We start from the raw sequence: 15,181 nt of genomic DNA, 5'->3' as shown, positions 1-15,181 counted from the left end.
CGGGTTATGCGTTCCCTCCGGCTCTCACCGACGGGGCCGGTCTCCCTGGGGGTGGGGACTCCCCACTGCTCAGGGAGCCCCCCAGCACTGCCGCCCTGACCCTCGCCTGTCCCGGTCTCTGCCCGCTCTACCCTGGGGGCACGGCTCTCACAGGCGCACACTCACCTGGGGGAGCTTTGCCTGGAATCTGTTGCACCTGCTATGAAGACCGAAGGGCTGAGGTGACCCGTGCGAGGGCCCCTCCCAGCCCCACTCTGTGTGGCTCCGTCTTTGTGTTCTGCTAGCCAGTGGTCAGCAGGGGCTCCAGGCTCAGCAAGGGGCCCCTGGTGGGGGATCCTGGTAGGGGGCCCAGGGGAGGCTGAGGTCTGGCAGAGAGGAAAGCGTGCACTGAGGGCCGAATCTCCAAATCCTAGGATGAGTGAGTTTTGGACTAATGGGCCCTGTCCCTGCATCAGAGTCTCGGTCACTGTTCCCACCTCTGTTCCCTCTCAACACTCCTTTCATGCCTAAACCCAGATACCCTCCCTTCCAACCTCCCCCACCGCCCAACCCTCACAAGAAAGGCAAGAAGGGAAACAATTGTTGCTTCAGGAGGACCGGAGGGATGATGAGCAAAGATTCTCTGAGTTTCTGTGTCATTGTCATCTGCTCTAAAATAAAAATGGCAAATCCTATCCTTTTCCCGAAAATCTTTCCTGATGAGCCTTCTCCTTACCAGGCCAGGCCCACCTGAAGGAGGCCCAGCTAGATGCCTCGGGAACAAGAGGTCTGAAGGGCTTGTTGCTGTCGTGTTTGGATTCCGGGACTGTGGATCAGCCTGACAGATGTTGAGCGTGGATCCCCCCTCCCTTACTCCCCTCCACCACGGGGACAGGAAGGAACACTGGGTTACCTAATCCGAGAAGCCTTCCAGCAATTATTTCATGAGAAAGTCAAGTGCCAAAAGGCGTGCATGTTTCATGTGCGTGTAAATGTATGAGTGTGTGTTCCAAGCAGCCGTCTGCACGGGGTGAGCCAAAACTCTCCCTGCCTTCTTTCTCTGGGCAGAATCTTTGGAGAGGCTGGGGGAGGCTGGGAGAGCCTCTCCACCCCACCCCCACCCCTGCCAGCACTCATGGCCCCTGCAGGTCTGAGCATGGGAGCCAGAGGTTCAGAGACCCGGTCTCGGCCAGAAAAGCCCAGTCCCTTCCTTTGCAGGACCCATGGAAGAAGCGTGTGGGAAGTCCTGGGGGGCACTAGCGAGTGTGACCGCCTAGCACGAGCCTGCAGCATCCATGGGGGTGGGCGTGGGCAGGGGTCCCCCCTCCCTCTCCCACCTCCCACCTTGGGTGAGTTCTCTGCTGTCCCCATCCGCCAGGAGAACATTTGGGAGGAGCTGCTTAGGGAGGGGCAGGGCAGGGCTCCCTCTGGCCCTGAAGTCGGACTCTGTCAAGGGCGGAGGTGGGGCTCACTGTGGGTTCTGGGAAGGCAGACAGTCCCAGAATCAGACCGTCCCCCTTGGCCACTCTCCCTCAGCAGTCAGACCACTGAGTCAGTAGCTGGAGATGAGCCTGGGAGAGGAGAGCTGTACCAGGAGCGTGAAGAGAGGGGCAGAGGGGCAGGGACAGAGGGAGGGAAGGGGACCCAGGAGATTCTGGGATGGGGAGGGGGTTGGGGGAGGTGGCCTCTGGGTTCCAGCTCAGCCCCCGTCCTGTACCAGGCCGCGAGGGAGGCCAGGACTGCCTACTGACCGGGACTGCACTCCCTCCACATTCACCAGCCCTGATGTTAGCGAGCTAGTGAGGCTGACCTCCCCCCAGGTCCAGGGGGCTGTGGTGTGGGGCTTCCAGCTCCCCCTCATCTGGCGCCCACCCCTCCACTGCTGCTGGGCCCTTGAACTGCTCCTGTTCTAGTGCTGGAAACTGGACGGGGGACAAGCCTTCCCCAGGCCCCCTGCCTCCTGTCACTTCTCGAAATCAAATCCTCACCACGCCAGAACTATGAAGTCAGGGAAGTCAGTCACTTACCTGCGATGGGGAAACCGAGGCCCCCGGAGGTACAGGGACTGACCCTCTTCCTCCTGGGGCAGGACTGGAGCCCAGGGCCCTGTCCCCAGATTGGAGATCCTTCTTCCAGCATGCGAGTCCCAACACACCTCCCTGGGCAACAGTCACACTCAGCAAAGTCTGGGCAGCTCCTCCCAGCTCCCCAGGCAGGCTGCAGGCTGCACTCCCCCGGCATTGCTCGGCAGAGGGCTCCAGCCACCCCACCCACGGCCCTCTGGCAATACTCCCTGAGGACCACTCCCTCCTCCTCCTCGCTCTCTCCTGACTCCCACCGCCTTGCCTCTCCCACCCCAGTGACCCTCCTGAGTGACTGTTCTTTCACTCCTCCCTTCACCATGGTGGCCCCCCTCTCACCTGCACACCGTCCCTGGGTAGAATCACCCACACCCACCCCCACGCTGATGATCTCCACGGCTCCACCTCGGCCCTTCTCTATACCCACCAGCCTCCAGCCTTCTGCCCCCCTCAGTTCCTGAGATCACAGGTCACATCGGGCCTGCCAAGCAGGGAAAGGACATAAGGGGAGGAATGATCAGACCTCCACACTCTTTTGCCTGCCTGGCTGGTACCACCCCTCCACTCACTGCAGCCCGGGTCCCTGTGCATGGGGACGCTGGCCGTACACACACTTGCATGAGCATGTAGCAACCCTGCTCAGAGAGAGGGTCCCTGCCTCAGCCATTCACCCATCCCCACATCTGGAACGGCACTGGCTTTAGAAAGTGCTCAGGAAACCCTGGGTGATTGGATGCCTGGGCAAAGGGTGCTCACCGGCGAGCCTGTGGGGCCAGGAGGACTGCTAGATGGCTGGACGGTGAGCAGGACAGAAGAGATGCTTGGGTACCTGGGAGGTGTGGGGGTGCCATTCGCTAAGGTGGGTCCGAGGATGCATTAGAGGGAACGGTGAGCCCTGGGGACCCACGGGGGCTGCACAGAGAGTGCCTGTGAGGTCATGTCAGCCTTTGCACTAGGGATCCCTCTAAGCCTCTCTGCCAAGGAGGGCTCAGCTTGGAGGGTCATGGGCCAGGCCAGACCCATGATGATGGGCCTGCCACACCCCGCACGCAGCCCTCAGCTTGCAGGACAGCTAGCTGGCCGGGCAATCCAGCTTCCTAACTGGGAAGGTACAGGAAAGCAGCCACACCCCACGTCTCATGCTCCGTAGTAGGTACCCGAAGGGAACACGCTAACAAGGGCTCCAAGAAGTGCTCTCCAGGCCTGGATCCCCTGGCCGACATAACCCTCGCCACTCCTCCTCCCAAATCCTGGATCCAGCCTCCGACCTGGAAACGGTTGCCTTGGTACGAGATCCACAGGAGTGGGGACGCAGGGCATATATTTAGCCTGTCCTGCCAGGCTGCTGGGCTCGGGCCAAGTGCAGAGCCACGCACGCAGGTGGGACCCGGGGAAGGCCGTGCAGGAGCCCGAGCCCCAGGGCAGCCAGGCCTCGGAGTCTCGTCTCCAGCCGGGACCTAGGAGAGGGACACGCGGGGTTCTGCCAGCAGGAAACAGCACCACTGGGGCTGATCCCGGGACCCTGAGGCCGCTGGGAGTTCAGGCAGAGTCCTGTCCCCAGGTCACTGCAACCAAACCTCAGACTTCATCACTCCATCCGCAGGGGACACTCGGCCAGCCACACATAAATGTGCAGTGCTCACGTCTCCCCCGTGCATCTGAGGGCGTCTGCACACGTGGCATACACCCGTGGGTGTGTCTGTGTGGAGGGAACACGTGGGCGTCACAGGGTCTGTAGAGCTTGCTCACGTATCTGCACCCACACACACTGTGTGGAGGGCACGTGTACCCCTGTTTGCGGGAGGGATCTTCATGCACTTGCATGTGTTTCTACACACACGTGTGCATGCCCACAGTACATGTGCCGACATGGATGCTGGGATGTGTCCTACAGCACTGATACTACACACATGTGCGTGTGTGCACGTCACGTGTCTGCGCGTGCTGCCCTCTAGCAGACGTGTGTGTCACTCTCTCAGCTCCGTCGTACACGTCACGGGCCCCATGTCTGGCAGACCCACAAGGCCTAGAAGGTACAGATCCCGGGTGCCACGGGCTGCTCTGCACCCTTGCACATAAAATGCGAAGGGTTTGGGGACGCAGTGACCCTGAGCAGAGCTTCCCACCCTCCTGGACCCAGGTTGGGCCTCTGGGTCCCGGTGGAGGAGGAACTTCCCACGGACCTCTGCTGGGGCTCAGGCTAGCCAGAGAACAAACAACACACACCCCAGCCTGCAGTGGCTGAGGTCCTTGCTGCTGACCGGGGGCTGTGGAGGGTGTGGAGTGGAGACAGCTGCTTCCAGCCCAGATAAGGCCGTCGGGCTCACATTTTCCATTTCCAGGAGCCCCAGCCCCTAGGCCCTGGCCCCAAGGCCTGGGGAGGTCTCCCCTGGCTCACCCTGGGGACTGCAGCCCCAAGAGGGGACAGTGAGGTCTGGGCAGAGCCAGCACCCTGCCATAGCTTGTCCCGGACCCCTGGGCTCTGAGGAAGGGTCTCAGGACAGCCAGCAGACCTCACAGTTCTCATCCTGACCCACAGGCCTCCAGAAACAGGTCCGGGGATAGGAGGGAGGAGGACGGCCCCTCCTCCCTGAGCAGCACTGACTCTGCCCCACTGAGCTCGGCAGCTCCCACCCAGAGGACCCCACCACACAGGGCCAGCAGCTGTCATGTGGGGCAGAGCTGGGCCTCAGGCTCTGGGCTCCTTCTACCAGCTCCCTGCCCCCTCCACACCTCCCACCCAAAGGCCTGGCCCCTCCAGCCCTGCTTAGCCTTCTCCCTCCCCCTTCCCGAACTATTTATAGAGCCCAGCTCGGTGGCTTCCAGGACAAGAGGAGCCAGAGGCCCAGGGCTACGGCTCCCGGCTCCCCAGGCCTTCCCCAGGGGCCCCACAGGCGGCAGTGTCTGCTTTCGGCCCAGCGGAAGGCCGCTAGCTCAGAGGGAGCGGAGGGGGCGGGGAGGCCAGGCCCAGCTGGGGGGCCTGCTGGAGCCTCTTGTCGTCAGACATGCCAGCCTTCGAGCTGGAGACTAGCTGGGGCTGGGGTGCACATGGGAGGTCCCAGGCCCACCAGCATCTCCTCACCACGGCCCCTGCAAGCCCCCAGGGGCACCTTGCTCTAACAAAACCATCCCACATACCCATGGGTCCCCAGCACCAACAGGGAATGCCTTCTGGTGCCCTTCCAGAAAAATGCACACAACTCGCTTCTGCACTCTTGCCCGCACTCCTGCCTCTGCCGGAAACCTCCCTTCCACTGGCCGTCCTGTCTGACGCACTCCCGCTCATCCTTCCATCTTCACATCTTCAGAGCCCACTGGAAATGTTGCCTCCTCTGGGAAGCCTACCATGATGAGGCCTGTCCCCACTCACCTCCACTCCCCGCCCTGCCATGTCCACCTGAATACATCCCTTCTCTGAGGCCCTGTTTCCGTCCTCTGATGTGCAGCTTATGTCTGTCTTGAGTAGTGATCTCTGTTTGAGCTGTAGGACTGGAGGCTCCTGAAGGGGCAGGACCCTGCCTCGCTCATCCTTCTGCCCCCTGCACCCAGCCCCCAGCTCCATCGGTTGCAGGAGTGAATGAGGGGGCTGGAACTGGGTGAAGAGGTGCACGGACCAGTGACTGGACAGAGGTGGACAGAACAAGGGAGAGAAAGGAAGCAAGAAAAACCCCTCCTGTGTCCCCTGAGCCCCGAGTAAAGGTCTGGTGTCCCTGGGGCGGGAAGGTGGCAGGGGCAGCCCAGGCCAGGGCTCCGTGACATGGCGCGGCCCTGGGCAGCAGCCAGATCGGTCACCCTCATTCTTTCCAGATCAAAGTTCCCCCAGGGAACAGCCTGGAACCTGACACTGGCACTGGGGGGCTGGGCCAGCTGGCCCCACTCAGGAGGAGGGTGTGGAGAAGCAGGACACCTGTCCCCAGCTCCAGGGACGCCAGGCCAGCAGCCCAGGGAGGGGACCAGACGCACGCACGCGCACCTGCTCTGTCCCTGGCCCCGCCCTCCCATGAGGGCCCAGACCCTTCTGTCCAAGGCCTCCAAGGACTCCAGGCCCCCAGGGGCTCGGTGCCTCTCCCGCCACCCCCACCCTGCGACCTCTCCCCTCTCCCAGAGGCCTCCACTGCAGACACCCCTCCAGGTATGCCTGTCTGTCTTTGCTCTCCATACGTCTGAATCTCTCTGCATCCCCGGTATCCCTCTGTCTTTCCATCCTTCTGACTCCGGAATGAGGGATGACCATGGGGTGGTGTGTTAAGCCTTGCTTCTAAGGACGAGTGACAAGTGTATTCACGTTCCTCTCCATTCCCCAAATTGTCCCTGACGGTGGGGTGGGGTGGGAGAGGGGGAGAGGGCAGACCGCACGGCCTCTGCTTCAGCCAGGCCTCCGTGGTGCCCTCGGGCTGCCATGGCTGAGCGGGCAGGAGGAGGTGGGCAGAGCGAGTCTGGTGCAGGAGGCCCGTGTCGGTGGGCCAGACCCCTGCGTCTGCAGCTCGTCCCTCCTCCCTCCTCGCTCACTGTGGGAAGTCCCGCCACAGTCCGAGTGTGACTTCATGCCTCCCCCGTGCAAGCACACGCTCGTGCACGCACACGTGCACACACACGTGGAAGCACTCACACATGCACGTGCTCACATGTGTGTGCACAAACACTTGCACATGCGTGCACAAACATACATGCACACGCTCACATACGCACACGTGCACACACGCACACACGCGGAAGCACTCACACATGCACCTGCTCACACGTGTGTGCACAAACACTCGCACATGCGTGCACACCCAAACATACATGCACACGCTCGTATACGCACACGTGGACGCTTCTGAGAAAACCCGTGTCGGGAGCCAAGCGAAGGCTGCTGGCAGGTGGCCCTGGGCTTTGCAGAATCCCCGGATAGCCTCTTAACCAGGCGTCACAGAGCACTGATGAGGCAAACACGTTTCGCAAATGGAAGGACAGCTCGCTGAGAAAGTGGAGTTTCAGAGCAATTTGGAAAGCATTTTAGAGTCGGTATCTTTAAGGTCCTCCTAGAGACCGAAGGGACCGCAACCCTGATACCACAGAAGGTCGTGAGGTAAGAGCGCGTCAGGAACATGGGAAATTAGAATCACAGCCACAAATTCAAAAGGGGGGCTGACTATCTTCACGGAGCAGAGCTGGAGAGAGCCGCCAGGAACGCGAAGAGGAGCCGAGGAATCCCCAGGAGCTCAGCATCAAGAGACCGAGAGAGAGACGGAAACTGCCCGCGACCATCAGGCACGAGGGGAGTCGAGGATCTAGAACGGGGAGGCAGGAGGAGGGACGGAGCGACGTTGCTGAAGACCCAGTGGCTGAGGGCTTCCCAGAAACGGAAAGAAAAAAAAGGAAGGTCTAAGCACCGGGAAAAATTTCGTCACACGCTAAGCGTGATAAAGAAGCAGATTCATGGCTGTTTCAGACTTTGGTAAAGGTTCAGAACGTCAGGGATCAAGAAAAAACACCCAAGAACCCAGGATCGGAAAACAAGGAACAGGAACGTGGGGTACGGCATCCTCGAGGACTGAAAGCTGGGATGGTATTTCCGAAGGAATGAGGGGAGGGACGCGTGCACCTGGGGTGTGGGCACGGCAGTACTAACCCCAAGAGGAATGGGAAATTAAGTGCCTTTTCAGGCATCACCTAAGGAGCAAACAGACGTGGGGCCTGGGAGGGAACAGCACGGCAGGCGGTCCAGAGTCGGCCCGCCAGGCGGGGCTGGTGGTCTCACCTCCAATCGCGGCCAAATCGGCAGCCGGGGTCCCCGGGACTCAGGATGCCATCAGGCTCTCCCCTGAGCGGGCTTCACTCTGCTCCGGGACCCCTGCAGTTATGGCCTGCGGGGGCGGCGCCCACAGCGGGTGGCGGATGGCGGCAGGTGCTTCTCTGCCTCCCCCCTTCGGTGCCTCAGAAGGTCCCCCTGCAACTGAGCGCAAACTGCCCACCGCAGAGACCTCAGTAGCACCCGCACCACGGCCTTTCCGCCACCCTCCCCTCCCGGCGGCCCGAGCACCAGGTGAGCCTCAAGCGAGGGAGGACACCTGGAAGGTGGATGTTCATGGAGCCGGAGTGGGGACACCAGAACTGGTAGTGCGACGAGAGGTTGGGAAATGGATTAATCATAGTCTCAACCCCTGAGGAAGGAGTGTCTGTCCGCCCCTCCCAGGTCGTCCCCTAGCTCCCACCTTTCCCTCCCCTCCTCGCCCCACTTCCCATTACCTCCCTCATCTTCCCAGGGCCCCTGCCAGACCCTCACCCCTTCCCCTGGGGCCCTTCCCCTGCAGCCCGCCCCCCACACTCACCAGAAACACAAGCTCCTCCACTCCGGGTCCTTCCATCCCCAGTCCCACTGGCACCCTCCACGTTCCCACCTCGAGCCTGCTGGAGACTCTCTGGGGCCTCATGTGGGGCCTCGAGCAGGGTATTTCCACACATCCCAAATGGCCAGATATGCATAAAACACAAAGAAGATGTAATGCCACCTCCAGCCACCCTCGCCCCAGTGAGGAGGAAAGGGGGGGGGCCCAGGCCCCCTTTCAACTCCCCACCCCATGCCCCCAAGCAGAGTGACAGCATGCTGACCACAGGGTGGGGGCAGAGCCCATCCTGCGGCCGGGGGCTCCGGGTCAGCCAGGCAGGGTCCCAGCATCTGTCCCCAAGCACGGGGCTGCCGCAGAAGGTGATCCGGGGGCACCGGACGGCCCTGTTTGTGGGACGACACCGATTTATCAAGACGGCCAGCCCTGGACACCCCCTTCCCACCAATTCCCCAAACTCCTCTCAGCACCCTGTGCCCCCCTGTCCTCCCAGTGCCCCCAGTTCTCCAGAGGACATCACGGCCTCTGCCCCCCGCCCCCCATCCCTCCACCACCAGACGGAACCAACAGTCACCAGCACCAGGCTGGTTAGGGTCCGTGGTTTCTGTTTGGGGACACGCGCGAGTCCCGGAGAGGACGGTGGGGACGCTGGTACAGTGTTGTGAACGTGCTTAACGCGCCCACCTGTACACTGAAAAATGCTTAAATTGATCGACGGTGTGCCTATTTTGCCACAATTCAAACACATTGAACGGTTTTTTCTGTGTATGTGTCTTCCCTGCCCCACAGCCGCTAAGCCCCTCCTTCCCCACTCCAGCTCCCAGCTCCCCCATCCCACTGATTTCCCACATCCCTTCCAGGACCTCCAGCCCTTCCAAGCCCCCACCCACCCGCATCGCTCCCCCGGTCCCATCCATTTCTCCTAGCCCCTAGAGTCCCTCCAAGCCTGTCGCGTCCACCCCACCCAACAGAATGTCTGCGACCCCGGCTCCAGGCCCTCTGACTTGGTCAAAATGTTCTGTGCATCGCGGGAGCTGTTTTTCCTCTTGGGGCTCGTATGAGTTGGGAGTCGTGACAGAAACCTGCCTGCCGTGGTTTAAACAGGTGTAACAGGATCTGAGAATAGGATTGGTCTTGTCCCAGTGCTGACGAAGACCCCAGGACAGTGGGTGCCAGAGGCTCCCACGTTCCAGAGTGAGGGGAGCCCACCAAAGCCAGACTCGCAAAGGAGGTGGTTGAGAACCAGGCCCTGAGCTGACCCCCCCGCCGCCCCTGAGTCCACAAAAGGGGTTGAAGAGGCTAAGAGCGGTTAGAAAGTACTAGAGGTATCATTTCTCTGAAGAGACCTGCTCTGTGATCCCCAGCAAAGGGGAAGAGGTGGGAGGGTGCTTGTCCCTCACCCTAGGCAAGGTGCCGGCAGCAGCTTCACCAGGACCACGGGAAAGCAGTAACTGTTGGTGTTTCAGGATCAAGGGGTAGCATAGAGAACACGGCTCATGCCACAGATGTCCGCAAGGAGGACCTCCATTTCTGCCTTGGAAGAGTTAATGGGCTCAGGCGCGGCCCCCTCGTACTGAAAGCAATTAGAAGTCTGGAGAGAACACAGAAAACATTCTTTCAGACAGGGAACAACAGGCAGGGGACAGTGATCCCTGGGAGAAGGGAAGGAGTGATGTGCCAGCCCTCCCCTGAAGCCGGGGCTGGGAAGGGGGGCGGCCAAATAGAGCCCCCCGTCTCACTGAGGGTAAGCAACTGGAATTCACAGGGCCGAGTGCTGAGGAGCAAGGAGACTCCAGAGAAAGCTCCGGTGTCTGCAGAGCGTCTCCTGCAGGTTTGCTAAGAACTGACGTGCTTGCACGTGAGAGGAAAGAACCACAAGGCAGTCGCAGGCCAAGCCACATGCGGGGCTCACGCGGCAGCGAGAACCGTCCCTGTTTCCGTCGGCCAGAAAGGAGAGGCCTCGCGGTCCATCGAGCACTGCGTGAATCTTCTGAAGGGTCATGCATTTCAGCAAAATGAAAAGCAACCTACGGAATGGGAGAAAATATTTGCAATCCACATATCTAATAAGGGGCTAATACCCAAAATATATAAGGAACTCACAAGTCAATATCAAAGACACAACGCAATTAAAAATGGACAAAGGGCCTAAAGAGACATTTTTCCAGAGAAGACATACAGATGGCCAATAGGTACATTGAAAGGTGCTCCACATCCCCGATTATCAGAGAAATGCAAATCGAAACCACAGGGAGATATCTCACACACCTTGTAGGATGTCTACGATCGGGAGGACACGAGGAAAGTGCTGGCACGGACGTGGGAAAGGGAACCTCGTGCCCTGCTGATGGGCGTGCAAACCAGTGCAGGCACTGCGCACACAGTACGAATGGGCACAACGTACACAACGGAATAATGTAGCCTCGAAAAAGAAAATCCTGCCATTTGCAGATCCATGGCCGGGCATTCCACTACATATAATAAGCCAGACAGGGAAAGACACGCACTGCGTGGTCTCACACATGGGGGGAGTCAAACGCAGAAGCAGAGAGTGGACTGCTGGTGGCCAGGGGCTGGGGGTGCAGGAAATGGGGAAAGGCTGGTCAAACCTGAGTACATTCTGAGGGTCTAATGTACAGCCTGGTGACTATCGTTGAGAATACTGAATTGCATCCTTGAAATTTGCCAAGAGAATAAATCTTAGGGTTTCTCACACATACAACAAAGGTAATCATGTGAGGTGATGATGTGTTAATTAACTTGATTGTGGGACTTCTTTCACCATATGTACGTACATCAAATCACCACATTGTGCACTTTATTTTTTAAATATTTTTTTGGTAACCTCTACCCCCAGCACAGGGCTCAAACTCATGACGCTGAGATCAAGACTAGAGCCACCCACACGCCCCGTCATGTTGTGCACTTTAAATCCGTTACAATTTTATTTGTAAATTATAGCTCAATAAAGCTGCAAAAAAAAAAAAAGGGAAGGGAAGGGAAGGGAAGGGAAGGGAAGGAAAGGAAAGGAAAGGAAGGAAAAGAAAAGAAAAATAAGGCTCATACACTGGTAGTGTGGGTAACTAGTCCCAGAATAAAAGTTGCCTTAACGAAGCTTCAAAAGAAGCCATAAGGGTAAAACTGGTTCACAGGTTACTTAACTGGGAGCCAGAACAAAACCCATTATTCTTCAAAGAAATATGACAGAATACAGCACTCAACAATGTAAATTCCAGAACATTCCGCACCTATTAGAACATCACCAGACCTGCATCGAAATGGAAAAATGTGACCCATACGAAGGAGAAAAAACGATTCCTAGAAACAGACCCAGAAATGACAGGGATGAAGGAATTAGTAGATTAAGCCTTTAAAACAGCTGTTTTGACACTTAGAAACACCACTGAGGAAAATCTGGGCAGGACAAGGAAGGAAATGGAAGATTTACAAAAGAGACCGAAGTGGAACTTCTGGGGTGTAAGCACACTACACCCAAAATGGAAAATACACCCAGATGACACCCCCTAGGAAAAGATCAGTGGACCTGCAGAAAATGCCACATAAACAGACCCAAATGAGCCACCAGGAGAAAAGCCACCGGGAAAGACGGGCACAGAGTCACAGCAGGGCTGCAGGGCAGCGTCAAGCCGTCTATGTGTAGCTGGGATCCCAGGAGGCGAGGAGAACGTTGTGGAACAGAAAACAAATATTTCAATACATCATGCTTGAAATTTTTCCAAAGGAACTGATGACCCTCAACCCATAGATCCGAGAATCTCAACAAAGTCCAGGCAAAGAAACAGAAAACCACCCCAACCCAGATCATAATCGAATTCCTTCACACACACAAAAAAGCAATGTAAAATGAAAATCTCAAAAGTAGTCAATAACAAGGCTGAATTTTCCCTCTTATCAATGTGCTCTAAGCACAGACACAATCCATAAAGTAATAGTTTTCAAGCAGTGAGCTCGGGAAGGTGGGGTCTGCCGTGGCCCCAGCTCACTGCTTTGGCCTCCCCGTCCTCGGTGTCTCACGAGCTGCACGGATGGCAGAGCGTCACCCCTGCAAGGGGGGCGACGGCTACAGTACATAGGTACACTACACCGAGAACCCCAAGCCAACCGGGGAGACAGCCCAGCAAAGCGCTACAGCCAGTAAGCTAACAAGAAATAAAACCGGAGCCGTCCAAACGGGTATTTGACTGACCCAGGGGAAGTCAGGAAAGGAAGTAAGGGGCGCGAGCAAGTCAAGTCTGAAATAAGCAGAAGACAATCATAAATATAAGAGCCGATTTTAATTAAGCGGAAAACAGAAACATAATAAAGTCAGTTATGCCAGAAATTAATCCAAAAGCTGATTCTTTGAAATGATCTATAAAATGGGGGGGGTACTCTAGGCAGACTGATCAGGGGAAAGAAAACATAAATTATCAGGAGTGAAACAGAGGACATCTCCACACACCCTACAGGCTTCAAGAGGGTAATGAGGGGGATACAGTGAACTATAAATTTGACTAAATGAAATGCATAAATCCCCCAAAGACGCAAAATGTCAAAACTCACTCAAAAAGGAGACCTAACCCTTCTTAAAAGAAAACTCCAGGCACAAATTACTTCAGTGATGAAATCTAGCAAACATTTAAGAAAGAAATGTTATAAGACACATTAAAGAAATTAAGGAAATTTGTGAAAGAAAGGAGCTGCCCCCCGCCTGGTTTTTCCTGGTCCTCAAACTAGGTAAGAACATTACAGTAAGACTCAAGCAAATCAAATCTGTTAAGACAGAACAAGATATTGCATCGTGACCATCAGGTCCTTACTCCAGGAATGCAGGCTTAGGTTAGCGTTTGAAAATTAATCAGTATAACCCAAGTTAACAGCACAAACCAGAAGAATTATAGGATTATCTCAACAGATGCAGAAAAACCATCTGATAAAGTACAACATCCACTTTTATGATTAAATTAAAAAAAAAAAACTCTTAGTAAACTAGGGACAGAAAGGAACTTCTCTAGCCTTATAAAAAGCAGCCAGGATAAACCAACCACTAACACCGTTCTTGACCATAAAAGGCTGAACGTGTCTCCTCTAAGATTAGGGAACAGAAGACCGGCATATCTTGTCTCACTTCTTCCGTTCAAAACTGTGCTAGGAGTTTTAGCCAGTGCAAGAAAGAAACAGAAGGCCCGCATATTGGACATGAAGTAAAACTCTTTGTTCATAAAACATGACTGTCCACTTAGAAAATCCTGAGCAATCTACAAAGAAACTGCTGTAACTAATAAATGAGCTCCGCAAGGTCTCAGGATACAAGGATCAAGGTCAATACACAAAAATCAATTGGATTTCTTTACACGAGCAAGACCTTATTAGTAGGGCATTGAGATTTTTTTTTTAAATACGTTTACAATAGTAATTACAATAGCAGAAACCTCAGTACCATTCATGACAGCAGAAAACTTACAAACGTTCAAGGATATATTTAACAAAACATGCAGCAAACTTGTACGAGCACAACTGCAAAATATTGCAGGGATAAATTTAAAAAGTCCTGAACAAATGGCAAGATACACCGGTTCATGGATTGTAGGAATCATTGTTGTCAATTCACTCCAGGTGGGTCTACGGAGTATCACCACCCCAATCAAAACCACTGTAGGCTTTCTTTCCAAACAACTGCGAAAACAATTCTAAATGCTAGCCAAAAATTCTTTTTTTTTTTAAAGATTTTATTTATTTATTCGACAGAGATAGAGACAGCCAGCCAGAGAGGGAACACAAGCAGGGGGAGCGGGAGAGGAAGAAGCAGGCTCCTAGTGGAGGAGCCTGACGTGGGGCTCGATCCCGTAACGCTGGGATCACGCCCTGAGCCGAAGGCAGACGCTTTAACCGCTGTGCCACCCAGGCGCCCCTAGCCAAAAATTCTTCTAAAAAAAAAAAGCTATGCTGGAGGTCTCAAACTACTTGATTTTGAGACATACTATAGAGCTATGTTAATCAAGATAGCGTTCTCGTCATGTAGGAAAGATGGCGGTGTCAGCGGACCGGGGCTACTTATGGGCAAGAATGGAGTCCAGAAGCCGGCTTATCTACATGTAGTCCATTGATTTGCAATGAGGGCTGAAAACTAGGAAGACGATAGTCTTTTTCACAAGGAGCACTGGAATAATTGGATATCTATATGCAAAAATAAAATGAACTCTGACCTGTACTTCATGCCATTCCCCAAAATTACTTCAAAATGAATCATAGACCTAACCAAAACTATAGCTAAAACTGGGGTGCCTGGGGGGCTCAGTCAGTTGAGCGTCTGCCTTTGGCTCAGGTCATGATCTCAGGGTTATGAGCTCAGGGTCCTGGGATCAAGCCCCACATTGGGCTCCCTGCTCAGCGGACGGTCTGCTTCTCCCTCTCCCTCTGCCCCTTCCCCTGCTTGTGCTCTCTCTCTCTCTCTCATAAATAAAATCTTTAAAAATTTTTTTTGAAAGAGGGATGGAAACGTGTTCACACAAAGACTTGCACAGAAATGTTTATAGCAGCTGTATTGGTGATAATAAAACATTGGAAACAACCCAATCTCTACCCATGAGCAAAAAAATTGTTGTATATAAATCAATGAACACCGCTCATCAATAAAAAAGAAAAAAATACAAATACATGCGATAACTTGGATGCTTCTCAAAGACTTTATCCTACGTGAAAGGAGTCAGATATGAATGATTATATATTGTATGAATCCATTGATAACATGTAAATCCTCAAAACAGGAGTCCTTTGGTAAAGGCAGACTCG

The sequence above is a fragment of the Ursus americanus genome, chromosome 14 (genome assembly GCF_024610735.1).
Source record: "Ursus americanus isolate L20-20 chromosome 14, mUrsAme1.1.p, whole genome shotgun sequence".
Classification (NCBI taxonomy): Eukaryota; Metazoa; Chordata; class Mammalia; order Carnivora; family Ursidae; genus Ursus; species Ursus americanus.
This window is presented reverse-complemented; position numbering follows the sequence as displayed.